Consider the following 7510-nt stretch of genomic DNA (forward strand, 5'->3'; position numbering starts at 1 on the left):
GGGCGGCGGGGGCGACGCGGGGACCCAGCGGGGACCGGCCACCGAGCGGTGGCGGCGAGCGGGCGGGACGGAGCGCGCATCACCACTGCGCGGTGTGGCGTGGCGCGGGCCTTTTCTATATCTACCTTTATTTTTTTTTTCTTTTTTACCTTCTCAAGCGAGGCTGTGTCTTCTCCCCTTTCCCTAAGCTGAGGGGGTTTTTTGTTTTTACTGTCCCTTCGGGGAACATGTCCGTCCCTTGCCTTTCCCCCGACGCAGCGCCGCCGGCTCTCTGGGGCTGGAGGAGTCCCAGCCCCTTGTCAGCCGTGCGTGGAAGCCACCCCCCGCTCTCGCTGGGGACCGGCGGCACGCCAGCTCCCTGCCATCCGAGAAGAAAATGTCAACTGTAATTTTTAATGACGATTAGTTAACCCTTTCAGCCCACCGCCTGAGTCATGCGCCGCACACAAAAATTACTTCCCCTTCAAGCCCTAATTTCCCCATACACAACTTTTCAGCCTCAGTTCTCAAAGCGTTTCACATGGCAAAGTCACCACTTTCCGACCTCACCTACGTGGAAGCGACTTCTCCGTGCCACATGAGGCAGCAGCGCCGGAGATCCCCCTCGCCAAGTCCAGAGTTTTGGTCAGAAAAACGTGCTCCCCCCGCCAGCTTTCTCACTCTATAGAGTACCGCGCTGGGTAAATAAATGTGAACAGCTTTGTGCTATAGAGTTTAATTCTGTTCTAAAAGCTCCTGGGTAACTGTCTGCTTTGGCAATTTAAAATAAATCAAATTTTTCCCCTATTACTTTCAGCACAGGTTTGGCTTTCCAAGTGTATTTATTTTATTAGGATTTATTTTTAAATCTATATTTCTTTATCTTCTTTTGCTCTTTTAGTATATTATTGCTCATACTGACTGTTCTCTCTCAAAATATTTACTCTTAACTAGTTAGTTTGTACTGGAGACATTTTTCTGTGCTACTTTATTTTTATTTTAATTAGAAGGAGTTTTTTATCTTAAATCTTTCTTACATAAACTTAGTATTTTATAAGTCCTTTCATTGTTTTAGAAAAAATAATTCTTTTTTTAAAAATGCATGCATTTAAGCATTCCAATCAATTAACTTTATATTAACATATTTTCACAGTGTAAAATATTGAGAGACAATATTTTTCTCAAGCTCTTACAATGACAGTGTTTGTGACGCCAGGCTCAGATGCAGCTTTCAGTCCCACAAGTTTAATGAAAACAACACAGCATGGAAGAGAAATTTGCAGAGAAATTTATGTAGCCTGAAACTTACACCCAAGGAAACTTACCTTTCCATAAAACATACAATTTTACAAATTAAAGGAAAGGACTTTATTCCATAAGCAGGAAAAAAAATATATATTAACTAAAGCAAATCTTACTCTCAGAAAATCAAAAGTGGCTTTTTCTCCTTCTATTTGCTTCCTAAACAGCTGGATCACCTTGGGACTTGGGGAGCCATAGTTTCTCTGGAAGTTTCAGGAGGGGTGCATAGCCAGAGAAATGGACTAGACAATTCCCAGCTAGCTTGTCTTAGAACTGCAAAATGTATTATTCATTCTAATCAGATGTTAACTCTGCATGGCTGTTCTGTGTTGTTATCCCACGGGAAAGGTGCTTAGAGAAAAAGTCTATAATGATGCCTAATCTCATTCTGGAAATTGGATTGATTATCAGCAGACATAGGCCTCTGATATATTTTACTTCTGATGTTGCAAAAGCTCATTTGAAAGTGGGAGTATTTTTATTGTATAAGTTACGAATATATTTCTTTTCTATTTACTGCCTATATAACATATATTTATGTATGAATGTACAAAACCAGTAATTATAGTTATGGTCTTTACTTTCTTCTACTCTACAAATACATGTTTTTCTTAGATTATTTAAAGTGAAATTCTGAATCTCCTGAGATCAATACTAATGTGCAGTATTAACTTCAGTGAAACTAAATTTGTTAATCTTGTTGTCTTACTTGCAGCTCAGAAATTAGAACAAGAGAGTATTTGGTAGAGAAAAAAAAACAAAACAAAACAAAAAAAAAAACCAGCAATCAGGAAGAAAACGTAATATGTAACAACACTGTCTCTAACTGGAAGTTGCAGATCATATTTTGTGTAATGAACAGAAGAACCCACATCCATACTCAGAAAAACTACATACAGACAGTGTGATGAGGGCAACAGCTGCACATCACATGCACCACACAAACAGCCAGCATTTTCTTTAGATTTTTCAAGAATTTACTACCATCTCTAAAATGGGGCAATGCCTGAGGGAAAATTACAAGAGGAAAACTACTCATTGTCATAGTTTATTAACCTTATGCTGATGCACAAGGGGTGCAAGTGGAATTTTACACACTTGGCACCTATTCTTGGCAGGAATAGGAAGCAGCGTAGTATAACAACCTCTTTCCTCTCTCCTTGCTCTGCCTAGCGTTCCCACTCGGACACACATCATTCCTTTGGCCTCTGGATGTCTCCACCCATATCACTCACTCACAGCAGGCACTCAACGCTTTGGGAGCCGCAAGGCCGCACAGCATCCCTCCATCAGTGTGGCATTCTTGTATGCGTTGCACATTTACCCCAGAACTCAGACACCAGTCCCTGCCGTTTCTCTTTCTCGGTAGATGCAGAAGCTGAGCACGGCCAGGCCTGCCCGAGCTGCTCTGGAGCCGGGAGCATCCCCGCTCGCTCGCTCGCCCAGCCCGGGACGCGCGGCCGAGCCGGCGGGACGGGCGCGGCGCTGTCCGAGGTGCTGATCGCGGCTGGCAGCACACACCGCGCCGGGCGGTGATCGCGGGGAAGAGAAATGTCACGGATTGCGCAGAATATTCTGCCCTGGAAGGGACCCGCGAGGGTCATCGAGTCCAGCTCTTATATGGATGGCCCACACAGGGTTTAAACCTATGACCTTGAGTTTAAACAACATCAACACCATGGTCGGACGGCTGAGCCAACGGCAGGGTCAGGTATGCCTTATTGCCACCACAGCTGTAGTGGGAAACAAATGACCTTTTAGATAAATAAGACATTTGACGTTCTTCCACTAAGGTATTTCACAAGAGTTTGTCTGTCTTGCCTTAGGTGCCTGTGGTGGGTGGGGTTTGTACCTTTCCTATTATGTTGTATATATTCCTACACATACATCACCGCAAATCGTGTTTCATTAGTATACAGTGACACAGCTACTTCACCTCCCTAAATGAAATCCCATAAGTGGCATTTTTATGTCTCACAGTGCATACATACAAGAAAACATAGTTCTTAGCATATTGCAAATATATTTACAATGTATCTTATGTTCTGCTAAATGCAACAAGGCTTAGAGAAGTGATTTCTTAAACAAATGCTCTTGGAACAGCTAATTCCAGAGCACACAAGATGAGGGATTATTCTCTGTTAAGTCCTAAGTAATACAGAGTAGCTGGTTCCAGTAGTAATTATATAATATGAAAGCAATGAACAACAGTGACAACATTAATTTCAACACTCTTGGGGATTAAAAGGTCCCAGTCTATTATGAGAACACAGTATTTTGCAAAACTAAGAAACCTACTTAAGAGAGAATAATAAGAATTACCTGCTACTATTTAACAGCAGTGAGGCAAACATGTAGGATCACAAAGGCCTATTGCATAAAAATAAGAAGCTGAGGAAAAAAGACAGCATCACAAACTCAAACACTAGATGAGTTAATTCTCCTTCAGAAAATGAAAGTTCAGTGAGCTATTTTATACCATGTCAGCAGCATACTAGATGCAAATGATTAAAACTTTTTAAAGAACTAAGATATTTTATTAAATTAACTACAGAGATTTTTTTTTTGTAAGAATAACATTAGAAACAAGAAGGCTTGACATAATCAGTAGGTTCTACTGCATCATCAAAAAGCAAAGGAATTCATCAAGGATAAGAAAATGGCACAGAAAAAGTTACTAATTTCTTCACAACTCATCTCAACACAGAAGAGTCTAAGAAATACAGGATGGGAGCATGTACAGGGTATGGTCACATAAGGAGGATTCTTTATAACAAGGTGTTGAGAAATTATGAGCTAAAGACCAATAAGCCATGAGCACATTATACTTCCAAAAATTCTGACAATTTCAAAATAGCTGACATGCCTTGAAGAGAAAAATGCAATTGATTTTTAACATCATGTGCTATGTCAAAGCATCATCCAATTCTGTAACCATTTTAAATGCAAGTTCTATTATAAACTTGGTAACTATGAATACATGTTTTCTTTTGGTACTGATTGATGAACTCTATATAATGGTTGACATTAAAATATAATAATTATATGTGTATACAATTACATCTTACATACATTATTTTTTCTGTTACTGCAAGTTAAATTACACCTTGATAATTATAGAAATTGTATTAATTTGGAAAACATTCATGCTAGGCACTGGAAGAAACAGGCAACCTTTTGAAAATACAATGAACAAGTCACAATACAGACAGCAACCAAGGCCACAATAAATTTATTCACAGAAAATTGATTTAGAAATGTCATCAGGTAATGGTTTCTCAACTTAGGTCTGGCAAAGGGATGAATAAGATAAAAACATTATTGAAATTAAATTAATCCATAATTAGTATAGAAAGCAATAATTTCTGGACCTTTGGAAGTGATGCAAGCACATCAGTAAACAACATCAGCTGAAACTTCTTTTTAGTCTGCAGATAAAAGTCTGTGTTTGTGACTGCCAACAAACCGACACCAAGATGCATTGATGCCCCTCAGTGGAGCACTCAGTTTCTTTCAGAAATGATACTGTGTTTACACACCATGGGTCTAATCAACGTACACACAGCTTGGGTCTAAACAGCTTTCTTCAGTGTGCATATTAGGTAAATTTATGTGTGTACTGAAATTATTCATCTAGGTGATTAGAAGAACTTGTATCAAGACCAGCACTAGACATAACATAGGACAACCTCAAGAAGGTTTAAAGGTTTACATTCAGCATAAAGTTTAAATGCAGCACATAAAGGGATGGAAGTTAAATCCCAAGGCATTTTCTATCAATAAACTTATGATAAAAATCTGATTTGAACTCTTAAAATTTCAACTCTGTTTCAACTGTTGACTAATGACTAAATATAGAATGCAATTTACTTTAAATTCTACTTATGTGACAGCTATCTTAGGCTCCATTTTATGATATGATCAAAACCAATGCGAAGCAACATCTTTGCACTCAGTCATAACCTTTATACCTGTTTTAAATCCTTTCTTTACAACTAGGATAGTGTAGGATGATCAACCCCAAAACATGTTGTTAATATTGTTTGGAAAATGAATCAAAATTTCAGCTAGCTGATGACAATTATCAGATTAAAATTGTGGGGTCAAGTTGACCTCCTTTTACACAGTAGTTGACAAGGTTTTCAAAATACAGTGCACAGTACTGACTTTGCAAAAGGTCTCAAAAAGCTTAGCTGTCCAAAGGAATCATGAAACATCTTAACCATAAGTCTATGTAGCATCTACATAGCATCAACATACAATACTGCAGGTTTATCAAGTACGACATAATTTACTAGCAGTGATACAAACTTTCAGAAGAACTGAAGGAAATAAAATATTTAAACATTAAATAAAGTATTAACACTCATAATGACAAGAAACTTAAAAAGTAACATAATACTATTAAGCAGTGGAGCGCAGACCTTGAATTAATTAATTTCATTTTATGACTTCGTACTACCAGATTTAGCTGAACTCTGGAACAGATCAGTTAAGGACTGGAATAGAGTCACACTGCACTTCACTCAGTCTGCCAACTGAAGTAAAGTAAACCTACTTTTAGGACAACAAATAGTTATTTTCCAGTGCTTCCAATTGGAAAAGAAAACAGGGGCCATAAACATGATACAATTTTCTAGTGTAACCCACTGTGCACAAGCCTATATAAAGGCTTTATAAAACAGACACTCCTCATAAAACTCCACTCATCTTCAAAATAGACATTTTCCCCACATTTTTGCTCTAAAAATGTTAAATTAATAATAAAACAGACTAAGACTCCTAAAAGGAAGTAAGTAGATTTGTAGGGCACCCACATAATTTTTTTTTTTTTTGCGGGAGCTAACAGATATATAACAAATGATGATGCTGGAATGGCTTTGTAATTAATCCAGTAGGCTGAGTAACAGGAGATCCGTATTCTCCCTCCACTGCAGATATGTATGACCAAAACTATTTCTTTCCAGGCATGACTGCTAACTTAGTATTATTACCAGGTTTCTTACTTTTATATTTAGGATCCACTGCAAATAAGGGTGTTAGTCTAGCTGCTCTAAACTCAAAAAGGAAGAAAAATAGTAAAGTCCAAGTATTTTAAGCTTAACATCCAGTTATCAGTGGATCCTTTGCAATTTTTTGCAACTTATCTTTCAATGGAAATAACATGCAGCCTTTTTCATAGGCCACTGTTTGGGTTTTTATAGCAGCATTGATTTCTTCTAGTGTTATGAACACCGATCTATATTCAGCACAGCATACAGAGCATCTGCATCAAACAAGAAATAGTGCCTCATATGAAGCACTACAGATAAAAAGAAAGGTAATAATCTCACTTGAAAAGCATCCAATTCATCCTGTACACTGAAGGAGATGTGGGTGTGATTACAAAGACTGGGTTCAGTCAACGTATAAATAACAGAGGACAGACAAAGTCCTATGAAGGAAGGTTGGTGTTTAGGACCTCAGCATTATTGCCACCTCATTTCTGTTATCAACTGCTGGATGGTCCATTTTCAGCTAGACCATGGTAACCATGACAGATTATCATGTATGGTAAGAAAGAAACAGCAGAATTCATATTTGTGATTGCAATAAATTGCAATCTTTGTGCCCTTCTGCAACATCTGTGTGCCTTCCCCGGGCATGGCCTGCTCTGTAGTCCTGTTTGGGTTCCTTCAAAGAACACAAAACAAAACCTGCTCTATGCTCTGTTTTTCTCAATTCTCCTGACACCAAAGGTATCTGATTCACCAGAATGAACCTTTTTTGCACGTCAACTTTCAATATGCCAACTCTTACTCAAAAGTGAGCAAGACATTTCCAGCTGAGGCAATCTGCAGGTAGATGTGTCACAACTTCAATATTCGTCTTCAAGCCCTTGTTAATTGTATTGAGCTGCAAATCACATCTTTGTTCTGTAATCTTACATCTCAAGAGAGACGAGTAATTGACAGAAGCAGTAGCCTCCATCTAAATGAGTTAGCTACTAAGGGATACAGGACATTTCTCCTCAGAGCTGCCTAAGAAATTTCAAGATATCAAGAGAATTTTAGGATTTATTTTTAGGTTCTATTTCTGGTTTTATTGTAAGAATGCATATTCATGAGGAGAGATAAGGCTGAGTATTTTCAATACTTACTCAATAATTAAGTATGATTGATTGGGGCACAGAAGACTCCCATGAGAGACTTACAGTCATGGGAGACAAAGTCAACCCATAGCAACTATG

Source organism: Pyrgilauda ruficollis, unplaced genomic scaffold, assembly GCF_017590135.1.
Source record: "Pyrgilauda ruficollis isolate IOZ18807 unplaced genomic scaffold, ASM1759013v1 scaffold28, whole genome shotgun sequence".
Classification (NCBI taxonomy): Eukaryota; Metazoa; Chordata; class Aves; order Passeriformes; family Passeridae; genus Pyrgilauda; species Pyrgilauda ruficollis.